The following is a 26,584-nucleotide window of genomic DNA, read 5'->3' as shown; positions in this document are numbered from 1 at the left end:
AAAGAGATATGGACCGATTTTTACGGAGAATAATTGTAGATTCCAGGTAAATTAAAAAAAAACACCTCTGTTCTCTATATCATATCTATTGGAAAAAGAGAAAAAATTATGGGAAAGACATTCAGATCACTTAAAAAACAGAATAGATAAAAACATGGATACTTTACTTGGAGTGGCAGAACCGGCGCATTCGGCCAAATAAATTTTATAAGGAATCAGTAAATTCAGAAATAATTACAAAAATTATGGCAAAAGGACCTGGATAACAAGAAAACCCTTATACTTCGGTCAACAGCAGCACTTACGATGGCATAACCTGCCCGACCTGATAGATTATGGAGGACGGAACCGCTGGAAAAACGATATTTTGCGCGAATAAGACAACCCCCGAATCAAATTTATAGTGAAAGTTGTAATTGACAATCATTATATCATCATCCTTGATTATGATTTGCTTCCGATAAATCGGGTGTGGACGTTGTGGCGATTGTTCCATGGGAGGTTTCAGAATAATCGATTATAAATGTTTAATATTATAGTGGTAAAAAATCTACTTTAAAAGGTATACGTCAAAGTAATTATTTATGCAAATCATCAAAGCATTTGAATTATACTTTTTTTCAAAAAATTTTATACTTATTTACAGCGCCAGGGAAAGGGGGGGGGTCAGGCCCCCAGGAAAAATCTTTGGCCCTCAAAATGGCCCCCATAAATTTTCCCGGCCCCCAAAATTTTTAAAAAAATTTATATTGTACTTATTTCAATGATAATTATTTTATTTATTATGGTTCAATCACAATATTATTGTCATAATATAACCAGTTATTTAAAACATGAATATTTAGAATTATGAAGAAAATACTGAAATAACAAAAATTTTGGTAAGCCAACAAATTAACCATAATTAGGTTACGTTTAATCACAGGTGATCTAAAAGTAGGCTTTTACCTTCGACAAAGAATATCAATTGAAATTTCTCGATCCAACTGAATATCCATACATGGGTCATTGAGCCCCGCCGATCATACCTAAATATATTATTTTAAATTATTTTTCTAATATCTCTTCTCTTAATTATATATTTTTATATAGAATATAGATATAGTATGTCAATTATAATTTTAATATTTTTTTAAATAGTATTTTCATCATTGTTTTGTTTTATTTTTATAACTTTAAGTTTTTTAAAAATAAAAGTGTTAATATAACCTTTACTATCATAAAACAATATTTGATTTGTTGCTATTTCTAAGCATACAGGAGCTACCTTTTAGTTGGATTGTTTCATTAAAAATTACGGATGCTGCAACTGATGAAAACATAATTTATTCCTCTGGACTATTTACAGCAATATTATCATACACCATCCAAAAAGATCCTGAATTAAATAAAATCATGAAATTTATACCCAAAAATGCCCAATATACATCACCCCAGATTCAAATCGAAGTAATATCTATTATGGCAGATATCGTGTTTGAATATATTTCAGATAAATATAACAAAAGCCAGATGCCTTTTATTTGTCTTAAGGCTTGTGAGATAAAAGATGCACAATGTTGTGAAAACCTGAGTATAATTATTCGCTATATTTTTTCTGGAGAAGTCCAGGAAAATTTAATAGGAATTAGTAATTCACAATGTCTTTCTGCTGAAAGCATTACTAATTGCCTTTTAAAGCAACTTAATGAGTTAAATATTAATTCAACGAATATAATAAGCTAGGCATATGATGGGGCAATCATTATTTCTGGCCGAAATAAAGAGGTGCAAACCCTACTTCAAAAGAAAAACTAATTTAAAAGTTCCTTTTATACATCGCTAAAACCACATGTTGCATCTTGTGGTTCAAAACATAATAATATTGTTATCATTTCTAATTTCTTTAATTTATCCAATGCGTTATATAATTTTTTAGGCGCTTTAACGTATCCTGTAAATATACAGGCCATACTCTTGAGAGACTTTTAGACCAGAGGTGGACTGGTCATTTAAAAGCATCTCACATCATTTATGAGAATTTTAAGGCTATTGGTGAAGTATTATTTAAATTTTCTAATAGAACCTTAATTCAGAGGTTTCCACTCATGATTCAGTCAGTCTTTTATCTCAATGGGTTAATATAAATTACGTTATATTAGCCATTATAATTTATGAGATATAATAACAATAGATCCCCTAAATAAGTATTTACAGTCAGTAGGTACCAATCTAGTGGATGCTAAAAATTGTATTGATTCTATCAATATATTAAAAAATAAAAGAAGCGATAATTCTTTTGATTTGATTAGAATTAAGGCTGAAAACTTTTAGCAAAATTTAATCTCACTCCCCACAAATTATCAAGGATACGTAAAACGCCTATAAATTTTCAAGATTTAGTCGAGACCAGATTACAATTTGATTGTGAAAAAGACTCCAATTGGAGTTCTTTAAAAAGGAATTATTATGAAATTATTGATTACTTTGTATTGATCATTTTTTAGATAGATTTAAACAAGATGACTATAATCTTCTATCATGTTTTAATACATTATACCCCTTTGACCCTGATTATTTAATATCGGATAAAATGGCCCGATTAGAATCATTATTAAACTTAAATATGGAAACGTTGTATTATAATATGGAAATAGCTAAAGGATTATTAGCTGCAGAAGTTAAAAAACACATAATTTTGAAAATATCCTAAATATTATGTATAAAAAATATCATCATGCATTTAAAGAATTGTATATATAGTATTATTTTGTATTCATATTACATTAATAAATTTTTAATAAAAATAGCAAAAAATTTCTATTAATGCTTAACTATTTGTTTTATTTTACAAAAATAGTCGCCCCTTCAAGTAAGCAGCTGGCCCTCTAGCTGAAAATTCCTGGCTACGGCCCTGTTTATTTAACATTTATAGTATAAAAAAATTTTTCTAATTTCCCCATCCCTGAATATATTTAAATTTAGGCTAATTTTTTTAAAAAAATGATGAGGATTACTTATTTTTTGTGTATCTGTTAAAATTTAGAACAAATCATTTTTGACATTTTAAATTTTGATGAAAAAAGCGATCAAATGAATCTGAGCGGTCGTCTGGAGGCTGATGAGGAAATAATTCATGCATAATTTTATCCCATTTAGGGTTGCATGTAAAAGTAATGAATAATGGCCTACCAAAGCAGCGTACAATAGCTATTGCGTCCCGATAAAGCTGATGCATATGCCTTAGGCCGCTGGTAAAAGAAAAACGCAAAATGAGCATTGGTATTCGCCTCTAAAATAGCATCATGAACGACATTGTTAGCTCAACCTTAAAACTGTCATATTTATGTCGCATAAAGGGTTAATGAAAAAAAAGGGAAAGTAATGGAAAGGAAAATGTGAAATGAAAAACGGAAAGAAAAAGGCGGGTGAAGGGAAGAAAAGAAATGAGCTGAGAAAAAAAGGTAAGGAAACGGGATAATTGAAAGTGAAATAAAAAATAGAGAAAAGGGAAAGTTAAAGAAAAAATAGATAAACAGGGAAAATGAAAGGAAGAAAAAGGATAAGGAAAAGAAAGAGCAAGGAAAAGAAAAATTGAAAGGAGGAATCAAAATGTAACGGGAAAGAAAAAGATAAGGGAAAGGAAAATGAGAAGGAAAAGAAAATGGGAAAAGGGAAAGGAAAGAAAATCTGGAAAGGAGCAGGGAAAGGAAAAGGTAAAGAGAATGAAAATGGAAATGGAAAGGCAAGAAGGGGAAAAAGGAAATGGGGTGAGAAAAAAAGGAAAGGAAAAGGGATAATGGAAAGTGAAATAAAAAATAGAGAAAAAGGGAAAGTGAAAGAAAAAATAGATAAAAAGGAAAAAGTGAAAAGAAAAAGGGGAAGAAAAGAAAATAAAAGAAGAGAAGAGAAGAGAAGAAGAAGAAGAAGAGAAGAGAAGAGAAGAAGAAGAGAAGAGAAGAAGAAGAAGAGAAGAGAAGAGAAGAAGAGAAGAAGAAGAAGAAGAGAAGAGAAGAAGAAGAGAAGAGAAGAGAAGAGAAGAGAAGAGAAGAGAAGAAGAAGAGAAGAGAAGATAAAAAGGAAAAAGATAAAAAGGAAAAAAGGAAAAAAGGAAAGGAAAGAAGGAAAGGAAAGGAAAGGAAAGGAAAGGAAAGGAAAAGGAAAGGAAAGGAAAGGAAAGGAAAAGGAAAGGAAAGGAAAGGAAAGGAAAGGAAAGGAAAGGAAAGGAAAGGAAAGGAAAGGAAAAGGAAAGGAAAGGAAAGGAAAGGAAAGGAAAGGAAAGGAAAGGAAAGGAAAGGAAAGGAAAGGAAAGGAAAGGAAAGGAAAGGAAAGGAAAGGAAAGGAAAAGGAAAGGAAAGGAAAGGAAAGGAAAGGAAAGGAAAGGAAAGGAAAGGAAAGGAAAGGAAAGGAAAAGGAAAGGAAAGGAAAGGAAAGGAAAGGAAAGGAAAGGAAAGGAAAGGAAAGGAAAGGAAAGGAAAGGAAAGGAAAGGAAAGGAAAGGAAAGGAAAAGGAAAGGAAAGGAAAGGAAAGGAAAGGAAAGGAAAGGAAAGGAAAGGAAAGGAAAGGAAAGGAAAGGAAAGGAAAGGAAAGGAAAGGAAAGGAAAGGAAAGGAAAGGAAAGGAAAGGAAAGGAAAGGAAAGGAAAGGAAAGGAAAGGAAAGGAAAGGAAAGGAAAGGAAAGGAAAGGAAAGGAAAGGAAAGGAAATATGGAAAGGAGTAGGGAGAGGAAAAGGTAAAGAAAAAGATAATTGAGAGGCAAGAGAAAGAGAAAAGTAAAGGAAAGGGAAAGGGAAAGAAAGAAAAGGTTAAGGAAAAAAAAGGAAATAATGAAAAGAAAATGAGGGGAGGCGAGTAAGATAGTTAAAATGTCTAAGTTTGGTCGATTTTTAAAAACAACCCAATTATTTTAGCCAAAATAATATGTAAGACTGAAGATTTTGCTCGTAGATGGCAAAAATGTTTGACCTATATTTTGCCAAATCCCGTGGATTATATATTATTATTTTGTCTATAATAATAATAGGTTCGATTTTTTGTCAAGAATAATAATAGGGTTGTTTTTGTAAATCGACCCAAATCAGCATCCTATAAAAATTGAAAGGTAAAGAAAAAAGGGAGAAAAGGAACAGTGAAAGGGAAAAGAAATAGAAAAAAGGAAGAAAAAGGAAAGAATAAATAGAATTTATTATTATTTTTATTGAAATAAAACCTATATAGGAGTCAGCTAGCATTGAACCCTTTAGAGAGCATTCCAGTGTGGTGGATTAATATCCACTGTTTGGAAATTTAAACCCATTGTCTGGTATAATTATCGTGTAAGATCGAGGTCTAGATGGATGATATGTTTACATAAATATTATGTTTAAATAAATTAAAATATATTATCAATAAAATAGAAATAATAGTAACTTATAAAATATTTTTTAACTATATTTAACCCTTTATTGCTACATTTCAAAATTAAAAAAAAACCTTCTATTGCTAACCTATAAAAACTTAAATAAAATAATGATTGAGCTTGTTTTTAAAATATTTTTTCGATATAATACAAAAATTACAAAATAATTTATAAATGGGGGAGGGACATTTTTGTCCGACTGTGTATTATGCAAATATAATATAAATTATTTTTTATTAGGAAAATATTAAAAAACAATTTCTTTTCGCGTTTAATACATAGTGATACTTTACAAATTGAACATTCCCAGAATGTCCTCATTTCGTCTTTTGTTGTGCTATAGTGGTGGCACCGCTTTCTTAGTATTTTCCGCGATTCCGAATCAATAATTTAATGGGATTGTGATCCGATCCCTTTTTCCTTAGATCATCAGCCACTTATTTTTTATGGTGTTTTGCAGGAGTCGTTATTGTATTGGTCTGCAACTATGATGATACTCCCAATACAATAATTTTTGATATAAAAGATTCTCGATAATCTTTAGTCGAAAGTTTTTCATGTATATTTATTTTGAAAATAATACCTAAGAATTTTAAAATTCAATTATTATATATAAACAAAATATTTTAATTATGAATGGCAAAACTATTGATAATAGTCGCATCGACTAGAAAGAAGAAAAGCCTCGGAAAATAAATATAAAATAAGCATTATACAGCGGAACATAAATCACCGGATACTTTTGTAACTGTCAAAAAAATAGGTGATCATTTTTAATATTATTGATATTTATGATAAATATATCGATAGAATATATAAATGTTTCTTGCCATTTTTTATATCCCAAACATACGAGAATTCCATTAAAGTTGATTTAAAAAATTTTTAAAAAATATTTTGGAAAAAACAAAATGGAAAGACGGAAATGATAAAATAAGAAACTTTTTGCGCGCGAAAATATTTAAATAAACATAAATAATATTATTTTTTATATGGGATATATTCATAACATCTGTATAATAAATAAAATAAAAAAATCATTCCGGATGAAATATACCCCACCGTGTATTAAAGGTCCTTTTTTATGTGGGACAAATTTCAACTTACTATGTAATGTTTTTATGAATCAGCTAAAAATATTATATGTATTTATTTTTATTTTTTGATATCTAAAATACATGACTATAATTTGTTTCAATATAATATATTTTACTTGCACACTAATTTAGAATAGAATGATTTGAAGAAATAATTATATTTAATAGTGTAGTTTTTATATACATATATATAATTTGTTTCAATATAATACAATTTACTTGCATACTAATTTAGAATAGAATGATTTAAAGAAATAACTATATTTAAAAGAGTAGTTTTTATGAAACAGCTAAAAATATTGTTGATATGATCAATTAATACTAACCTTTAAATTGTTTTTTTTATGTTTATATAAATTGATTTTTTTTATAAATTGTGAAGATTGATTTTTTTATATAAATTATTATGTTAATATGAAAATTGTTAAATTTTAGTTTTAAAATAGATGTAAAAATTTTAAAATAAATTAAATAAAATTAAACTCGTAACTTTGATTTATTCTAAATTAAATAAAATTGAACTCATAACATTCAAATATTCTTAGTAAACTTTATGGTGGCAGTTCCGCTACATATTCGAGGAAATCGTAAATAAATAAATAAATATGAAATAGATTCCCAATAATAATGTTAATATAAATATTGAATTTCCAATATACTCAGGCAATGGCGATCTTTTTTTGAATAGATTCGAAGACATCTTCAAGGACACTCAGATCTCGGACATCGAAAAAGCAGGTTCCTTTAAAAGAAGACTATGAGGTATATATCAAGCTCAAATAGATATGTTCACCTACCGACTTCATCATTCCATCGATATTGATTGAAAAGGTTATTACACCCGAGGAAATCTACAAATTCCAACTTATTATTATTTAACGCAGCTGTACAAGGTAAAAACGAAAGTTACATCAATTGAGTAAGTAGATTATGCATTTTAAAAAATAAATGTTTGCTAAGTGATAGTAGAGTTATTGAAAAAGTAAAAATTTCATCAATCAGCAAAAATATTAGGCAGAAAATTACGTTAAAAGAAAACATTACATTAGCAGAAGTTCTTACTTTAAGAGATGATTTTGAAGAGTTAAAATTAAAAGAAAATATAATTGTGTTACATGTTAGCTTAATTTGTTGTAATTCATTGTATATTTAAATACTTCTTAAATATTTCGCTTATTCAATTTGTTGTAATATATATTTAAATATGTTCATATTATCTTTTTATTCAATGAAATTAACATGTATATAAATACATCTCAAGGCGATTAAATATATATATATAGATATATATTTTCATTTTCTAAGACCACTTGTTTTCTTTTGTATAACCATATTATAAAATAAAAAGACCACATCAACGTTAATATTCATGTAATATAATCAATAAAGACTATCATTTTTCTTCTATTGAATTTAATAAAGTGTCTGTTTTCTGTCTAATTTTTATCCTGTGCGACCATCCTAATAACCATTCTAGATTAAATCCTCAACCCTACATTTCTCTTTCATTAAATTGCTAAAGTTGAAAATATTTCTTCAAACGAAAAAACAGAAGATGATACAACCGTGAAACATGTAGAAAGGCAAAGAGGCAGGAAAACAGAAGAAAATCAACAATTGGTGAGATATGGAGACCATGACGAATGACAAAATTTACAATCTAATTACGATAACAGACAACGATGGACAACAAGAGGCCATGACTTTCAAAGAAATAATTATAACCCCAGATATCAAGGAAATAATTACAACCCTAGATATCAGAATTATAACGCGAATTATTACAACAACGTCAGAGCAAACTATCCAGGATCGTACAATAATTCTTTGAGATTTGATAATAGAGCTAATTATAATAACAATAACTATAATAATTATAGGTTTAATAATGATTATAATTACAGATATAACAGACATTATAACGATTCAAGATTTATTCAAAGATATAACGATAATCATAATATTGGAAATCAAGGAAGAAATCAAGTATGCAATTGTAAATATCATAACAACGATAATAATCAATCACGATATACAAATAAAATAAACACTGTAAATATAGAAGAGATAAAAGAAGATGATTGACAAACTAGAAAGAAAAGAATATAATTTATACAATTTAGACATAAACAATATAGATACCGATAATAATTACACAGCTAACGATGCATATAAGGTTACGGTATATTTGAACGACATGCCTATTTTGATGCAGATTGATACCGGCTAAAGGTATAGTATCCTACCGATTCATATCGCGAAAAAGATTTGAGTAAAAATCTTAAATAAATCAGATATTAAATTAACTGGATATGATGGAAACACAATAAATGTATTAGGAACTACCAGAGTCAAGGCAAAATTCGAGGACAAAAGTCAAATCTTAACTGCTTATGTAGTCTAGAGTGATAAGATTGCACTGTTAGGAAGGACCTGGATAACAGTTTTTGGGAATATACTAGATAAATTTGTGAATATGGTCGAAGATAATTATGATAATACTATACAAGAATTAATTAAGCAATGCAATTTTAAACTTAACAAAAAACCAATGCTACGCAGCTTTGTCAAATTACGAAAACACGATGCCACACCGAAAATCATACGGCCAAGGCGTATACCTTATTCTAGAATTGATTTGATAACAAAAGAATTTCAAAAGTGGATAAACGATAAAATTATTGAACCTGTTGAAGATGTTAGATGGGCTAGTCCTCTCACTCCCGTTTATAAGAGCGATGGCTCACTTCGGCTGTGTCGACTTCAAAAATACTATCAACCCTGCTTTACAAGATTTCAAGTACCCTATACCACGCATTAATGGTTTAATCGCAAAATTATCTAAAGGTTACCAAGATAGATTTTAAAAACGCGTTTCTCCAAATACCTATACACAAAGAATCAAGAGATTTCCTTACGATATCGACACATAAGGGCTATTATAGGTTTACGAGACTGCCGTTTGGTTTAAAAACTTCGTCGGCAATTTTCTAACAAACTATGGATAACATTTTCGGTGATTTAAAAGATGTTATATTTTACATTGACGACTTGTTAATTACAGGTGATAATGATGAAATACATTTGGAGAACATTAAAAAAGTATTCGAAAAGATCATCAAGTTTGGATTAACCCCCAATTTCGACAAAAGTTTATTCCTGCAAGATAAAATGCGCTCTTTGGGACATGATATAGACAAACATGGTATACATCCCAACGATGGTAAGATAAAAGCTATTTTTAACATGCCGGAACCGAAGACAAAAGATGAATTGGCAACCTTTTTGGGGATGGCGAGCTATTATCGAAAATTTTTATGTAATTTTGCGGACATAGCTGATCCTTTATACAAAATAGTTAATAAAGATCAAGAAAGCTTCGACGACCTAAAAAAATTGATAAGTACTCCGCCTACGTTAAATTTTTATAATCCGGATCTACCAATAGGCATTGCAACTGATGCTTCAAAGAAAGGTCTAGGCGCAGTCTTATTTCATATTGAAAGTGATGGCAAAGAGAAACCCATTGCTTTCGCGTCAAGTGCTTTATTAAAATCAGAGTTTAATTACAATATAGAGAGGGAAGCTTTATCTGTTATATACCTGGTAAAAAAGTTTCAAGAATATTTAATTGGTACGAGATTTACAATATTCACAAATCACAAGCCACTCGTTTATATATTTACGAAGGGACTTAAGGATAATTCATCCATATTAATGCGACTTCAAAAATGGAGTTTGGCTATGGGAGCTTATGACTTTACGATAATGCATAGACCCGGGAAACGAAATGTAGTACCGGATTGTTTGTCAAGATTACCCCAAATGAACACAGAAGAAATAGTACAAGAGATAGATGATGAAATAATTGATGACAAATTTTGCGACTTACCAATAAATTTTAAAAGAATAGTTCAAGAAACTAGTTTTGATATCGAATTAATGGAGGTAATTAATAATATAAAGAATCATGAACAGATAAAGAATAAAATATATAAAAATATGGAAATGGAACTGAGCTTAATTAAAGATTGTCTTTTTTAAGAGAATAGGATCATTATACCGATTAATATGAGAAAGGAGATATTACACAAAGGGCATCTTGGTGCAGGGAAAACGAAATTGTTGGCAAGAGATTATTTGTGGTGGCCTTGTCTAAACGCTGAAATAGATCAGGAGGTGAGAAACTGTGATACGTGTAATAAATATGCGGACAATCCTCATAATATACAAAATCCATGGGAAACAGCTGTAAAAGTGTTCGAACGCGTGCACATCGACTTTGCACAGTTAGAAGGTAGCAATTTTTTGGTATGTGTTGACGCACTTAGCAAGTTTCCTATCATTAGAAGAATGAGAGATATAACTACTGAGTCTACAATTAAAGAATTATTAAAAATAATCAGTTTGTTTGGTATACCCGATATGATAATCAGTGATAATGGTACGAATTTTACAAGTAGCTTGTATAAAAAATTTTGTAGTGATCATGGATGATTACATTTTCACCACGCCTCACCACCAACAGTCCAATGGTTAGTGTGAGATAATGATAAGATCAATGAAAATATGCATGAAAAGGAATATGGAAAGTAATGATAAAATAACTTAGATATAGCTTTAGAAAAGTTATTATTTAATTATCGCAACACACCAAACACGACAACCAACAAGATACCAAGCGAAGTGATGTTCAACAGAACCATAAGATCCAGATGGGACTTAATCAAACCGCAAGAAGATAAAGTGAATGAATTTAATCGCAATTTATCGTCAAATAGAAATATCATGAATGGTGACAAAGTTTGGTATAAAACCTTCAAGGATAATATATGGGACAAAGGCACGGTAAAACATAAAAATGGGAATTTAACATTTGAAGTGGATACAGGAGACAAAATTATTAGAAGACATTTAGACCAAATTAAAAAAAGGTCTATGAATAGCACACCTCTTGATGAAACGACACATTTGAAAACAAATACTGAAAATGCAATACCTTTTACTGTAAGTTTTAGAAGAAATGATGATTCAAATTTAGGAGTACAAGAACAGAGTCTTGTTAGTCAAAGACCAAGCAGGAATATAATTTTGCCCAAAAAATTCGATAATTTTATAATGAAATAAAGACTAAAAAAATATATATGTATAATAAAATATTTTTCTTTCAAATAAACTTTCAATAGCAAAAGTTAATGAAATATACTAATGACAATAAAACTATCAAGAAACGTTGACTGCACGATAAGATTCACATGCAAGAAAAACCTGAGTGGAGATCATTTTTTTAAAGGGTGGAATGTTGATATGACCGATTAATACTAACCTTTAAATTGTTTTTTTTTATGTTTGTATAAATTGATTTTTTTTATAAATTGTGAAAATTGATTTTTTTTATATAAATTATTATGTTAATATTAAAATTGTTATATAAGCATGATATTTTAGTTTTAAAATAGATGTAAAAATTTTAAAATAAATTAAATAAAATAAAACTCGTAACTTTGATTTATTCTAAATTAAATAAAATTGAACTCGTAACATTCAAATATTCTTAGAAAACTTTAAATATTAAATTTGTTTCAATATAATATAATTTACTTGCACACTAATTTAGAATAAGTATAAGTAATAAATAATAAAAATATATAATAAATAAGTAGCGATGACATGACGTAGCGATGACGTAGTGAGGACATCTGAAAATTATAATATAGATAGTTATTTTATTTAAGAGCCCTGATATATTAAAGGAATTATAAAATATCAAAGATGTTTAAAAAAATTAGTTAATTAATGGTAAGTAAAATATTTAAACTTAAACCCTTGAAACATACAATATTTTCAAAGCTAAATATCTTTTAAAGAAAGTTAATTAATAGTAATTAAAAGATTTAAACTTAATCCCTTGAAACATACACTATTTTCAAAGCTAAATATCTTTAATCAATTTGTATAAAAAAATTGATTGCAAAAAAATTGATCCAATAAAACAAATTAATTATATCAAAAAAATTAATTCACATAATCCAGAAAAATTAATATTTTCATAAAAAAATCAATGATGATGTATTATCATATATAAAATAATTACATATTCTTCAAATATAAAAATAATGATGATCTTTTATGAATACAAAACTCAAAACAAAAAAATATATCTTGTTTTGTTAATCGAAGAAAATATGTCCCCATAATTTATATCATAAAACACATAAGGGATTTTTTTAACAAAATAAAATAAAAATGATTTTTTGATTGACATTTTAATTATTAAATTAAATATCAACAATAACTATTACAAACTAGGACAGGAATGAATATGTAACTTGTCTTTAAGAGATATTTAAATTTATTTTATTATGGTTGGACAGAAAATTAAAAATATACATTTATTATTACCTTTAGTTTTGAGGATAATAGCTGCTTTTCATTTGCATCGTGCTTGGCTGTTGTGGTGGATGTTGTTAGCTTTATGTTTTCTAAGAAATTTATTCTCAAAATATTATCATTTCATAAAAGCAGATGATTCCAACAAAAAAATATATAATAATAAATAAATAAACACGTACCAATGACATGACGTAGCGATTACGTGACATATTGAGGACATCGGAAAATTATAATATAGATATCTAACAAAATTATTATAAATCATAAACAATTTTTTAAAAAAACACGATGAGCTTTTGTCCAGATGCCTTTTCAAATTAATTTTTTATTAGCTATCTGATGCAAACGCAAGATTAAGTATAAGTTCGAAAGAAATGTCTTTTCCTTACACCCTTCGGATATAATGCTCGAAGATCACTTCCAAGATTAGGTAAATCCATACCAGACATAAATAGATCCCCCAATCTGCTATCAACGACATCAACATCCTTACCATAGTTACATTTGGCCAATAAAAAGTTTATTAAAAAATTCCAACAAAGTCTTTTCTTCCGCCCTTTTAAGTCGATTAAAGTCTATACGCGTGGCAAAAAAACCTTATGAGGTTTTCTCCTATATTCTTTTAATTTCCATAAATGTGAGATAGATCGTCAAGTTTCCGTGGAATGGAAGAGCTTGTTTTCGATATTTAAAATATTATGATTACCAAAATAACATAAAAATAAATCTGTTAATTCCGTGTCGGAATAATTATTTTTAACCGGAATAAACTTTACCAACATTTAAAATAACTAATAATATCAAAATTTATTAAATATTTATCTAATATGACTAAAATTATTATCAACTCTTCCACTAGAATTTCCGATATACCCAAGAATGTTTTTCATAACGATTGTCGCCAATATTGTGAAGTTAAATACATTTATTTTTCATAAAATATGTGTTTCAGAACTAACAATTTTACATAATAATGAATTAGAATATATCTGTTAGTGATCTGCATCGAGCCTAATTTTTTAAGCACAGCCCGGCCCGAAATTTATTTATAAAGTTTTGCCCGGCCTGGCCCGGCCCGAATTTATTTAAATATAGAAATTAATTTTTATAATTACGCAAAATAAACGATATATGTTATTTGGCGTCTACTTTCTATAAATAAAATCACATATTTTTATTTTACATAAAAAATTCAATATAAAATTGATAAATTTAAGATATATTTTTAAAAATTTCTAAGGCCCAACCCGACCCGGCCCGAAGTATTTATTTATTTTATATAATGAATAATTGATAAAAAAAATAATATTGGAAAAATTATTATTTTCAATTCTTCGTTTTTTTTGTTTTAAAAAATATTTTTTTTTATGATAGAAAAATTGGAAAAAAATAAAGTTAAAAAAGGCCTATTCTATAATTCCATTAATAAGCAGTATTAATAAGCAAATTAAGCAGGGTTGGCAAGTCGGTCAATTGACCAGTCAAATTCAGTCAATTGACCTTAAAAGTATTTGACCTGTCAAATACGGTCAAATACTCTAAAAAATTTAAAGGAAAAATAAATTAAAAATATGTTTAAAAAAGGGAAAAACGATGTAAATACATGTGATCACAATGTTTGCTTATTTTTTGTGTCCACAATATCAAGAGGAAAACTCACAAGTATGTGATATAATTCAAGAATTAGCTATTTTACAAGGTCGTGATGACCAAAATATTTTAAGTGATATAATTAATTTCAGAAGCAAAAATAGCATGTTTAATATAGCAAATTATGTGGAAAGTAATTTCCAGAAACAATCAATTCCGACATAGTTAATAGATTAAACTTTGTCCACCCTGCCCATTAAGAGACTAATAATTCCTAGTTCTACTTTGAAAGAAATAGGTCGATTTGGGTTAATATTCTTATGAAAATAGAAATCGATTGAAGATCTAAGACATCAGGAAAATTGATTAAAAAATATTAAAGAAAATGATAATATTGAATATGGATCAGAACAAACCTCTGCTACAGATAGCTACATGTTAGTTATTGAATGACAATGAATTTAAAAAATTAATATTATAGATTCATTTTATTATTATATTCAAAATAAAGTTAATATTAACTTAAAAAAACATATATTTGAATTTGACCCCATTTGACCGTATTTGACCATATTTGACCTGTCAAATATCGGTCAATTGACCGAAACGTATTTTACTGGTCAAATGCACAATCCTGAAATTAAGAGCTTATTACAGTGGTGCCGTGTAAAAAAAAAGACACGTATGATTATTAAAAAGGTTATTCGGCGTAACCAATTACTATCATCTATACGAAGGCTAAAAAAAATTATTATTATTTTAAAAATAATTGCATTAGCATATTTTTTTCCATTTAGAATTATAAAGATTGTTATAATAAAATTTTTAATAAGTTTGCTATAAATATACAAAATTTAAATTTAGAATTGGAATAATTTGTAAGGTATAAATTAAAGTATAAAAAAAATGTTCAACAAGAAGAATATATATAATTAAGTGGAAATCAAAAATATGTCTATAAGTATTTATTTAGTATTAGCTTTATTTAAGGCTAATATTATGGATTATAATTTATTTTTGGTATAAAAGAAGAAATATTAAGAAATAGGCAAATAAAATAAGATTTATAAAACAAATGGATAGGGAAAAAAATGGAAAATTTGATAAAATAGAAAAGTTATGTAATGAAATAAGCTCCGTGAAGTTGGCCGAGAAGCTCTAACAATGAATCATATGTCATTTTTTAGTGCTTCGTTAGTGCTTGTTAGTGCTTCAATCCGTATAGGAATTTAAGGAAAAAATGTTATAAGCAAAAATAAAAACTTATGCCAACTTCACGCTTAAAAGTCGATTGAAAGCACTAACGATAAAATATATCATTCTTTAGTGCTTCGTTAGTGGAGGTTAGTGCTTTAATCACTTTTGTAGCCGAATTTAAGAATAAAAAGTTATTGGCGACAAAAACAAAATGAACAAATAATGGCGACGTGCCAAAACAAAAACTATAGTAGTACTAAACATCCGGTTTTCGCCATTATTTATTGCTTAAATACTATATTTAAATTCCGTTCTTTATTTAGCTAACCGCCATATGGATAAAAGTTATAAGATAAATAAAAATTATGACATCACGATTTAGGCGTGAAGTTGTCCTAACGATTAGAAACACTAACGATGAAACTTATATCATTCTTTAGTGCTTCGTAAGTAGGGTTAGTGCTTTAATCACTTTTGTAGCCGAATTTAAGAATAAAAAAATATACTGATGAAAAATGATAAAAAAAATGGAATATTAAAAACAGATATTGTTAGAGTTTCTGAAAAAGAAAATTTGGAATTAATGTTAATAAAACAGATATCATTCGATATTCTGAAAAAGAAAGAAATGAAATTAATACGGAAAATAAAAATATGAAAGGTGATTGAAATAATAAATATGGTAAAGGATATGATAATAAAAGAAGTAGAAATTGAAAATATAAAAAAAAAGAAAATAGAAAAAGAACTACTTAAAAAAGTAGAAGAAATGGAATGGGAAATTAAAAAATTGAACGAGGCAAATCAAAGGTATATAATAAAATATTAATAGAAATCAAAATGAAAAGGAGGAAAATAAAGGGGGTGTTGGTCAATTAGAACGGGATCAAGTGAAACATGTTTTGCATGTGGAAAGTATGGTCACATAAGCAAAGAGTGTAAGGAAAGAATAAATCAAAGAACGTCATCGAATGGAACGTGTTATAATTGTGGAAAATATGGTCATACAAGAGATTGTAATGAAAGAGTAATGCAGAGAATTCTACCAATTATCTGTGGAAGATCGGGAAATACTGGTCATAATGCCAAATGTTATGTGTCAGCTTTCAAAATAAAAGAAAATGAACGAAAGGTAATGTCATGTTAAATTGTGAAAGAACAGGTCATACTTCGGATAGATGTTTCATAAGAGAGCAAACAAGTGTCCGCTTTTCCATCGGTTGCGTTTTCGTTGGTTAAAAATGGGATAACAGGATTGAATATTAAAAATGAATATGATAATGTGATACCTAAGGAAACGAAAAATGAAGGAAATAATTCCCAACTAATTTGTTTCCGATGTAGAAATATCGGTCATTATGTGCGAGAATATCCTGTAGAGTGACTATATGACGGCCAAGGAGCAAATTTGGGGGTATTATATCGAAAATCCCTTGAATCAAAAGTAAAAATTATCAGAAAATGCATTAAATTTTGAAAATAAATTGGGAGAAGATAAGGATAATAATAATTTGGTCATTAAAAATAAGGGAAATAAGTGGTCCAAGTCGAACATACAAATTTGTAATATACCAATTTTAGTAGGGAAGAAAAATATTAATTATGATTAGTGTCCACGTGTGAGAATTAATAGGGGAAAATAAAGAAATTACAATGTTATTAGATACAGGAACTACTATATAGGTCATGGGGTTTGAGGAATTTTATAAATTATGGCCGAATAAATAAATAATAAATGATAAGTTGATAGTAAGACAATTAAATGGAGCTGAAATTATGGTTTTGGGAAGGGTAAATGTACCAGTATTAATAAAAGAGGTAGTGCATTTTTTCGATCTTTGGATAATAAAAGAAGAAATTGGTGCTATTATGGGATGGGCTTGGATATCAAAATTAGGATTGGAAAATAATTTTTGAAATATGTTCAAAGTGAAAAATATAGTTGAGGAAAATATTGGAATACATAAAAAGCTCGTAGAGGAGGTGTGTGGTAAAAACCTGGAGAATAAATTGGGGGAAAATGTGGTTTCAGAAAATATTAAAGTTGAAAGTATGGTAAATAATGTTGAGGAAATTCAGGGAAGTTTAAAAATTGAGTGTGATAAATGTCAGGTAGAGCCTAATATTTTGGTTAATAAATATGACGTGGATATGTCAAGAAATTGAGAAAATTAATGAGCTAAGTTGAAATATATTGGAAATTAGTGTCAAAGATTTTAAAAGAGAAATAGGATGAGATAATTGTAGAGGCATCGTGGCTGGAAAATTGTGGTATAGGAGGTGATGAAGTTTTAAAGAATCAAATTTGGAATTTAGGATATTGGGAGGAGAAAATAATAATACCAGAAAGTATTTGGATAGTAATCAGTCGGAAGAAAGAACATTTGAAAGATATAAATGTCCGGTGTTAGAAATTATACCAGCGGAATTAGTAAGGAAAAAAATTGAGGGCAATGTAGTAGTGGCAGCGATTGAGGTAAATCAAAAGTTGGAGATTTTGCAAAAAGCAGTGATGGATTTGGAAAATAAATATGGGGAAATTTTTGATAAAAAATTAAGTCGATTGGTAGATTATGAGGTGGATTTCCGTTTAAAAGAGGGATATGTTCAACAATATTGTGCAGTGCTTAAATTGCCGTTTGAATGGAGGGCCGAAATTGGAAATTAGTAGAGAACCTGTTTTGATATGTTTTAATCGTGATTTGGAGGTAATTTTGGCAGTAGATGCTTCAAAGAAATGGGAGGAGCTCTATTATATTTGATAGAAGAAATGGAAAGACCGGTAATATTTTTCTAGGGAGTATTTAGAGAGGTAGAAACGAGATATTCGGTGATAGAGCAAGAAGCGTTAGCAGTTATTTTAGGATTGAGAAAATGCAGGGAATATTTGATTGGAAGAAAATTTGTGGTGTATACAGATCATAAACCACTGATACATTTGTTTAAAAAAGATAATAAGGAGTTAAGATGTCACCTAGACTTCAGCGTTGGTTATTGTTAGTGGGTAGTTTTAATTTGGAATTGAAATATAGGCAGAGAAAAGAAAATCATTTACCAGATGTTTTATCGAGATTAGGAGTGGATGGAGAGAATAATATTATAGTGGATGGTTGGTGAAAAGGCGTTGATTAGGATATTAACGGAGGGTTTTAAGGGTAATCCTACTACGTGAAATAAAATACAAGAATATACTTTAAAAGACAGGGAAATGGCTTTGATAAAATTATTTTTTACAGGAAAAAAAACGTGGGATGATAAAGGGAATAAATATAAAAAATATAGAGGATGAATTGATAATAATTGATGATTGTCTAATGAGAATAGAGTTGTCGTACCCCGACGATTAAGAGAAAGGGTTTTAAATATGTTACATGCGGGTCATCAAGGAATAACTAAAATGAAACAATGGGGAAGGGAATATGTATGGTGGTCTGGGATGAATGAAGAAATTAATAATTTGGGTAAAAGTTGTGATGTTTGCAATGCCTGGTGTAATATGCCCCGGAAAGAAAAGGGTGATAGTTGGCCAAAAACTAGAGGGCCTTGGGAGAGGGCCATATAGATTTCTTTATTTCTTTGAATGAGAAGGAAAAAAATTTATTTTTAGTGTGGATTCATTTTCTAAGTAGATTGAATTTGAAGAGGTGCATGGTTTAACCGCGGGAATAGTTATAAAACATTGTAAGAAAATATTTGCAAAATTTGGAATTCCAAGGATAATAATGTCAGATGGAGGGCCTGCTTTTGTAGGTGCGGTATTCAAGGATTTTTGTTTTAAAATAAATGAGACATATCATGGTGCCACCTTATCATACCAGTTCGAATAGACAAGCTAAACGGATGACGGCGATTATAAAAAATTGGTTAAAGAAACATAAAGAATGTAAAGCTGAGCTGTGGGTAGCGCACTTATATTATAATAGTGCAGTGGGAAAGATGGCCTGTCACCGGCAGAAAAAATGATGGGAAGAAAAATGATTATTTTTTTAGATATTTTGAAAAGAGTTGCTGCGAATGTGAGAATTGTAACGTTGTTTTGGAATATGTAATTAATCAATTAGTATGTGGTAGGATGTATGGAATAACTAGAAAATGGGAGAAGGGAGTGGTTATAGGGAATGTAGAAAATAAAATACTTAAGGTTAGATTGGAGGATAATAGTGAGGTCACGAGGCATCGGGATTAGCTGAAAACAAGGGTATAAAAATGTAATAAAATAAAAGATTCGTATAGAAATAAAAGAAAAATTTGGGAATATATATGAGAAATGTAAATGCTAATTATCTGAGGGAATTGTGGATTGTATAATATAAAATTAAAGATAAAAAAGGTTATGAATCGCTTAGTCCAATTGTGCAAGGGATAGAGCTGAATAAAATTGGTATATTAAGAGATAGTTGAAAAAATGGGTATAGAATTAAATATCTATAATTATTTAGGAGTAAAAAGGGTTATGGATCGCTTAGTTAAATTGTGAAATTATGTATGGATTGAATTATATTGATAGTTCATGTTAAATGTTGATAGTGATAAATTATCGAGGCAATGTATATTAGCATCGTAAAATTTGATTAAATTAAAATTGTAAAAGAATTAGATGCATGTGTGTAGTTGGTTAAGTTAGTTTTAAACTTTATAGGAATAAAATCAAAAGAATTTAAGAAAAATATGTGGGTCAAGTGGTATTGTCTTAAAGTAACTTGATATAATTTTTTTTTTGTATTTATCGATGGAAGTGAAGTGACTATTTAAATTCTAAAATTATAAAAGATATTTTATTTTACTTTTAGTGGTGCCAGCTAGACGGCAAATTTGTTGAGATTTTTTCTTTTCTTCATTGTTAGGGATAGGGATATGATTAATAATCATTTTTTTTAACTTTCCAAATTTTTTTTTATTATTTTTAGGGGTATAAATATAAATTTTTTTATTTTATTCATTTTTTGTTTTTAAAATTATAATTTAATATTATTAACATAAATTTTATTAATAAAAGTTCTCCAATTTAAATCATTTCTTAAATGTTTTACACATTAAAATTGATACTGGGATTAACTTTGAACCATGTTATAAAGCGCTATACTTTTTTTCAGGCGTTAATTATTCACTATTTTATTAAGAAGAATATTATGAGAGCAATTTTTCTCATAGATTATATAAAGGTATAGATATCTATTATCGTAATTTCAGGATTAGTCAATATTTTTCTTGCTAAATAGGCTTATAACGAGAGATTTTAAATATTAAATGCATATAAAAATTATTAAGATATATTTATAATTAATTCTAAAATCTTAATCCTTTAAATTAATAATTATAAATCTACACAATCTAGTTTTCCAATATAATTTAAAATGTCATCGATAGAGATTGATATAAAAGATATTGGTGCAGATAATATATACAAAGTTATTTCTCTGTACAATGATATGTAATTTCCTTCATGAAATATCGCATAAAATTTATTCTCGAAAAAAAAACAAGGTATAAATATCATTGTAAGATGTGCCAAGTAAATTTTATCCTAACTAGAAACTTCAAACAGGAAATATTTTAATATCCTCAAACTTAATATAATATGAATAAAACATAGATGAGTTTATGTGATAGTTGATTTTCTGACCCAGTCTATGACAATAACATATTTAAGAATTTTTTTATAAATTAAAATTACAAGAAATATATTAGCATCTCATTTTATCACTTAAAAATTATTATGTACCTTACTACTCGTATATATAATAACATTTTTTGTCCCTTATCTATGATACATCCTCACTGATATTTTAATTTAACATGTTTAGGATATATATCTTTAGCTATTTGCTTTAAAAAAATTGGAAAAAGTTTAAAAATAACGATTATGACAATTGTCACCTATCTATGATACATCCTCACTGAATTTTTAATTTAACATGTTTAGAATATATATTTTTAGCTATTTTCTTTAAAAAATGATAAAAATAGCGATTATGAAAATTGTCACCTATCTATGATACATCCTCTTAAATTTTTAATTCAACATGTTTAGAATATATATTTTTAGCTATTTCCTTTAAAAAAATTTGAAAAAGTTCAAAAATAGCGATTATGACAATTGTCACCTATATATGATACATCCTCACTGAATTTTTAATTTAACATGTTTTGAATATATAATTTTAGCTATTTCCTTTAAAAAAATTGAAAAAGTTCAAAAATAGCGATTATGACAATTGTCACCTATCTATGATACATCCTCACTGAATTTTTAATTTAACATGTTTAGAATATATATTTTTAGCTATTTCCTTTAAAAAAATTGAAAAAGTTCAAAAATAACGATTATGACAATTGTCACCTATCTATGATACATCCTCACTGAATTTTTAATTTAACATGTTTAGAATATATAATTTTAGCTATTTCCTTTAAAAAAATTTGAAAAAGTTCAAAAATAGCGATTATGACAATTGTCACCTATCTATGATACATCATCACTGAATTTTTAATTTAACATGTTTAGAATATATATTTTTAGATATTTCCTTTAAAAAAATTTGAAAAAGTTCAAAAATAGCGATTATGACAATTGTCACCTATATATGATACTTCCTCACTGAATTTTTAATTTAACATGTTTAGAATATATATTTTTAGATATTTCCTTTAAAAAAATTGAAAAAAGTTCAAAAATAACGATTATGACAATTGTCACCTACCTATGATACATCCTCACTGAATTTTTAATTTAACATGTTTAGAATATATATTTTTAGCTATTTCCTTTAAAAAAATTTGAAAAAGTTCAAAAATAGCGATTATGACAATTGTCACCTATCTATGATACATCCTCACTGAATTTTTAATTTAACATGTTTAGAATATATATTTTTAGCTATTTCCTTTAAAAAAATTGAAAAAAGTTCAAAAATAACGATTATGACAATTGTCACCTACCTATGATACATCCTCACTGAATTTTTAATTTAACATGTTTAGAATATATATTTTTAGCTATTTCCTTTAAAAAAATTTGAAAAAGTTCAAAAATAGCGATTATGACAATTGTCACCTATCTATGATACATCCTCACTGAATTTTTAATTTAACATGTTTAGAATATATATTTTTAGCTATTTCCTTTAAAAAAACTCAAAAAGGCTCAAAAATGGCGATTATGACAATTGTCACTTATCTATGGTACATCTTCACTGAAATTTTGATTTAACATGTCTACAATATATATTTTTATCTATTTCATTTAAAAAAGTTCAAAAATAACCATCATAACAAATGGCTCTTTTCTATGGTGCATTTTCACTTAAAAATTTAAAAAAATAACTATGATGAATAGTTAATCCAGAGTATTATAATTTAAAGAAGCTTTAAGTAACTTTCCCGCCTATAATATTAATATATACTAAATGTTATTTGACTTTTGGTCAAAAAAAATGATCTAGATATTGGGTTAAGGGTGAAAAAAAGCAACCCTAACTTTAAGTCGACTTTAAAAAAAAAGATCCATATTTTGGGTCGGATTGAATAAAACCACCCGATGTTTGAGTCTGAGTCAGAAAAACGACCCAAACTTTGAGTTGGAGTCGAAAAATATGACCCAAACTTCAAGTTTGAGTCGAAAAATATGACCCAAACTTCAAGTTTGAGTCGTAAAAAACGACCCATATTTTGGGTCGAAGTCGAAAAAAACGACCCAAATTTTTAGTCGGAGTCGTAAAAAACGACCCATATTTTGGGTCGAGGTCGTTTTTTTCGGCTTGGACTTGGGTCGGAGTCGAAAAAAACGACCCATATTTTGGGTCGAAGTCGAAAAAAACGACCCAAACATTGAGTCGGAGTCGAATAAAACGACCCGAGCTTTGGGTCGGGGTCGCGACTCGCGGCGTTTTAACAACACTATTGGTGGGAGAAGGTTGGAAGATAAAAAAATTTATATGAGTTGGGAATGTAATCAATTGTAGATAGCGGAAAATAATTGTTAAAAAATAATAATAAAGTAACACATGTGTTTGTTAACGTGCAATTTCTAAAGGTGAAGATAAAGGAGTTAAAAGATAAATTTGGTGTTTAAAGGAAAGCAATTAATTCTTTAATGAAAAAGTAAAAAATAAGCAATTATGAAAAATTTGTAAAATAGGAAATAGCAGATATTAAAAATAAAAAAAATAGTAGATAGTAAAATTGCAAATAAAAAGGAATAGCAGATCGTAAAAATTTTAAAAAAAAGTTTTGTTTTAAAAATGAGTTTTGTATGGTATATGGGAAGGGAGAATAATAATTACAAAAGATAATTAATAAAAGAGCAATTATTTGTTTAAATAAATAAATAATGGTTTATGAAAAGTTATAAATTTTATTAAGTTAATTTGGGAAAATGTAATAAAAATAAACATTGTTTACGAGAAAAAATAAATAAATATATTAACACATTATACTAAAAATTCCATCTAAATCGTCCAACAAGTAGTGTTGTTAATTTGCTTGGTCGTAAAATTTACGACCCTTTTATGTGCTCAGGCCGACCCGGGGTCCAGACCCGGGGTTGAGACAAAATCTAATTTAAATATCTTTAGATTGAAAGTATTCATTTTTTGTCTTGATGTATATAACTTGGTCTGGGGGGGGGGGGGGGGGGGGGGGGTGTAAAAAATAATTTTTTTTCATATCTATATCAAATAAAAGGTAATTTAAATATTTTTTTATTGTAATAATAATAATCACTCATAGTGTTATTAATTGGTTGGTTATGTAAAACCCAGACACGGGGTTTGGGTCTAAAAAAAATTTCTATTAATGCGAAATTTAAAAAAATGAAAATTTAGGTTTTATGAAAAACACCGGGTACCTATTATCCTTTCACGTTAAGTGTCATACTCATAGCGCTTTTTATTTTTAGATTTTTAAAATTTTTTATATAAAAGTGTTGATTCTAAGTAAATAAATAAAAATAAATTGTCATGTTAAATTTATTAGGGTTCATCTATATCACATATATCACCTGGAAGTGCTTGTTGTCACTTAAATCTGTCATTTAATTACAAAAAATAAGTCAATTATCTTCATATTGTCATTAGTGGTCCTAGACAAACTAGTGACTTCTAGTGTTTTTATAAATTTAGTTTGGTTTTTTTTATTCAAAATAATCCCTGCTTAAAAATGGCTAATACGTACCCCGCCAAAGCCTGCCCTAAGTCTTCACAATTAATTAAAATTTTATTTTAAGATATTAATTTTTTCAATATTTTTAAATTTGATAAATATATATTTCTTTATCATATAGAATTAATATTAAGTCTAAACAACGTTAAAGTTATTATTGAAAATGTAAAATTTTAAAAAGTTACTTTTGGTATATTAAAATTAAAATTTGCATTGAAATTTTTCATGAGCAATTTTGTCCGAAACATTTTTGGACCTACATAGGCACCTTATTAAAATACATATTTGGCTTAAATTTCAAATCTTAAACTTTATTAATTTTTAAAAAAGGAAATACCTACCTCGGGAACATACTATCCCCGGTCTCCCCTACTTGAATTTTAAGCTATAAAAGCTTAATTCAATTACTAATATAATATTAAGTTAAAATTAGTGTTTATATATACACACACATTTTTTTTATATGGACAAAGCCGTGAAATCAAAATAATATAATTTTTTTTAATTTTATACCAAGCTTAATAAGTTATCATTTTCTTTATTTGAAATTTTTACAAAATCACTACAACCAGAGTTTTTAAATAATCGAATCAAAAGATTGCCGATCCTGGAATCATTCCTAAAATTGCCAATTTTCTCGGATTTATAATCCTGACTTAAATTTAGGATCGTGATCGAGATCATTTTTGTTAATATTCGACCCCGATCCTTTTTAATTTAATTGAGATTTTATAATATTTTCAAATTTCCTATTAAGTGAAGTGTTAATAAATTTTAAACAACTTTATTCATTTACGCCATTTTTTAATTTTCTCAAAGATTCCTATTGGAGTGTTAATAATTTTTAAACAATTATATTCATTTTATTTTTTTAAAATGTCAAATTTTACTATCGCTAGTATTTCGAAACTATCTCCAGTTTCAGGTTTGTTAATATAATATTCGATTACTTACTAACTTTATATATATAATTTTAGATATACATAATGAAACTTCATATTCTTTCGGGGTGTTATCTGAAATAGAGAGAGGATAATTAGTGAAAATTATCAAAATATTATATTTTTACTACTCTGTTCACCACAATTAAATTCGATCGAAAATTTTTTGGAGTTATTAAAAATCAATACCGATAGAATTCTCCTAACCCCATTAACAGAATAAAAGTTATTGCAATTGTTAAGAGTATTTTGAGCAGTTATTTTACATACAATTTTTCAAATTTTTATTCTCACACCACAAAGTTCATTGAAAATGGAATTCGATGCATTTCTTTAAATGATTGAATTTATAATTATATTAATAAATGGTTTTTATTTTATTTTAGTGTCTCGAATTGATCATAAAATAAATCTAAACAAATAAGAATTAGCTGAAAACCCTAAATTTGAATTTTCGGTCATATTTATTAAGAAATTATTCAAATTTCTTATCCTGATTTCGATTCTTTAGATAACTAAAAGTAAAAATTAATATATTGTAATAATATTTTAAATTTAAAAAAATTTACAATGTATGTTATTGTAAAAATCTTAAAAAATTTTTTTTAAATTCTCATTGTCCCACTTAAACTTGTGTTCAAAACATAAAAAAAACTATATTCGATTCATAACCTTGAGGTTAGTCTCCATTAAAGTTTAAAACTTTTATTAAAAAATTTTTAAAAAATTACATCAAAAATATATTTTTTTTAAATTTTATCAAAATGTTTTTTACAATAATTATGGAAAGTTATTTAACTATATAAGAATGTTTTTTCACATTATGGAAAT

At 27.6% G+C, this 26,584-nt stretch overlaps 1 long non-coding RNA gene across 1 annotated transcript; it reads right to left on the bottom strand.

Annotated features, from left to right (window-relative positions):
* Window positions 1-3,106: 3,106 nt before the first annotated feature.
* LOC135922732 (uncharacterized) lies at window positions 3,107-12,912 on the bottom strand. Its single transcript, XR_010571014.1, has 3 exons — window positions 12,876-12,912; window positions 5,188-5,306; window positions 3,107-3,230 (listed from the first exon to the last, which is right to left on the bottom strand). It is a non-coding gene; the product is annotated as an uncharacterized LOC135922732 (long non-coding RNA).
* Window positions 12,913-26,584: the final 13,672 nt, after the last annotated feature.

This window comes from Gordionus sp. m RMFG-2023, chromosome 1 (genome assembly GCF_954871325.1).
Source record: "Gordionus sp. m RMFG-2023 chromosome 1, tfGorSpeb1-WG-v2, whole genome shotgun sequence".
NCBI classification, from domain to species: domain Eukaryota; kingdom Metazoa; phylum Nematomorpha; class Gordioida; order Chordodea; family Parachordodidae; genus Gordionus; species Gordionus sp. m RMFG-2023.
This window is presented reverse-complemented; position numbering and strand designations above follow the sequence as displayed.